Source organism: Trachemys scripta, chromosome 24 (assembly GCF_013100865.1).
Source record: "Trachemys scripta elegans isolate TJP31775 chromosome 24, CAS_Tse_1.0, whole genome shotgun sequence".
Taxonomy (NCBI): Eukaryota; Metazoa; Chordata; order Testudines; family Emydidae; genus Trachemys; species Trachemys scripta.
This window is the reverse complement of record NC_048321.1, coordinates 2,089,024-2,091,510: the sequence shown is the minus strand read 5'-3', so window position 1 is coordinate 2,091,510 and position 2,487 is coordinate 2,089,024.

The window sequence follows — 2,487 nt, the reverse complement described above, 5'->3', positions numbered from 1 at the left end:
CACAAGCAAATAAACTAAGGATGATGTGCTTTCTCTTGTACAGGGGATGCTATTACAGGATACAGTGTTGGAACAAAAGAATCCCTGGTTGACACAATTCACATCAATCTTAAGTATCTGTCAATCAGTGTTGTAACTTATGGGGAATGCAAGTGAAAGTGATGATTCCAAAATGATTTCAGTCACAGGTTTTGGAAGCGCTTCATGTAGGTCATCTTGGCATTATATTGATGAAGGCCATAGCCCAGAGTCATATCTTGTAGCCTGGGATTGACAAAGACATTGAGAAAAAGGCAAAATGATCTCTTACACATCAGCAAATTCAGCATGTTCCTGTCCCAGCTTGCTTACAGTGTTGATTTTGGCCTCAGACATCTTGGACACGTAGTCAAATGGGATTTGCAGGACTATTTAAAAGTTTGTATTTCGGCATAGCCAATGCCCATGCAAAATGACCAGAAGTTTTCAGAATTATTTCTACTACAACTACCAAGACAACTGGATATGTTCGTACCTTGTGTAGCCACTTTGGTCCACTGTTACAGTTACTGAATGGTTTCAGAGTAGCAGCCGTGTTAGTCTGTATCCGCAAAAGGAACAGGAGTACTTGTGGCACCTTAGGGTATGTCTACACTACGGGATTAATTAATTGCTTGGGGTGGCAAAAAAGCTAGAGCTGGCCCTGACAGGAGTCCACAGGAGAGCACTCTGAGGGGTCGATTTATTGCGTCTAAATTGACTCCCGCCCGATCCAAAATGCCCCCAACCACCCCCGACCTGAAGTGACAGGATTAGACTGAAATCCTGTGTATGGTAGTAGATTGTGCTACCAGTACACCTCTGATCCTCCCCCACAATAAAAGAAGAACCAAACAGATTGGCATGTATTTATTCTTAGTATGTGCAATATCCTTTGTGGAATGACACCAGGTATGACTTTGACCCTTAAAATTTTAAAATTAAAGGACCCTGCAGGGTGTAACATGCATGTCATGTTAAGGAAGACTGTGATTAGACAAATACTTGTAAGTAAAAGACTTACATCACTCAGAGGAGTTAGCTGTGTAATGAATTTTGGCTGGTAACTAATGAGAACATTATATGCAAAGGATGTCAAAAACCCTGCAGACTACCCAAAAGAACATATAAAACTATCACAAGTCAGGACTGTTCTAACCACTTTTCTTCACTTATTCTCCAGGGTGAACTGATTAAGTCTGATTTGCTTCCAGCACTTTAAAATTACTAAAATGTGCTTTTTGATAGTTTTAACGTGGGGCTCAGTCCTGCTCAGATAGTCTCTAATTCTCAGCAATATTAGAGGGTTTGTTTCCATAAAAGAGTTGTGCGGTTATTCAGCTGCAGGTGTTAGGTAAGGCAGGCTTTGGTTGTTGTGTGGCCATTAATTTGGGTGCACAAGGGAAATTCAGATCGCTTAATTAGACTTGAAAACAGTGGACGTGTTATTCATTGACTTTAGCAAAGCTTTTGATAAGGTCTCCCACAGTACTTTTGCAACTAGGTAAGAAGACTGGGGTGGCTGAATGGTGGATAGAAAGTTGGCTCAACGGGTAGAGATCAATGGCTCCATGTGTAATTGGCAGCCAATATCAAGCGGAGTGCCCCAAGGATCGGTCCTGGGGCTGGTTTTGTTCAATATATTCATTAATGATCCAGAGGATGGCGTGGATTGCACCCTCAGCAAGTTTGCAGATGACACTAAACTGGGAGGAGTGGTAGATACGCTGAAGGAGAGGGACAGCATACAGAGGGACCTAGACAAATTAGAGGATTGGGCCAAATGAAATCTGATGAGGTTCAACAAGGACAAGTGCAGAGTCCTGCACTTGGGACGGAAGAATCCCATGCACTGCTACAGACTAGGGACAGAGTGGCTAGGCAGCAGTTATGCAGAAAAGGACCTAGGGGTTACAGTGGACAAGAAGCTGGATATGAGTCAACAGTGTGCCCTTGTTGCCAAGAAGGCTAACGGCATTTTGGGCTGTATAAGTAGGGGCATTGCCAGCAGATCGAGGGACATGATCATTCCCTCTATTCAGCATTGGTGTCCAGTTTTGGGCCCCACACTACAAGAAGGATGTTGAAAAATTGGAAAGAGTCCAGCGGAGGGCAACAAAATGATTACGGGGCTGGAGCACATCACTTATGAGGAGAGGCTGAGGAAACTGGGATTGTTTAGTCTGCAGAAGAGAAGAGTGAGGGGAGATTTGATAGCTGCTTTCAACTACCTGAAAGGGGATTACAAAGGGGGTTCCAAAGAGGATGGATCCAGACTGTTCTCAGTGGTAGCAGATGACAGAACAAAGAGTAACCGTCTCAAATTGCAGTGAGGGAGGTTTATGTTGGATATTAGGAAAAGCTTTTTCAGTAGGAAGGTTGTGAAGAACTGGAATGGCTTACCTAGGAAGGAGATTCCACCACCTCCCTAGGTAAGCCATTCCAGTGCTTCACCACCCTCCTAGTGAA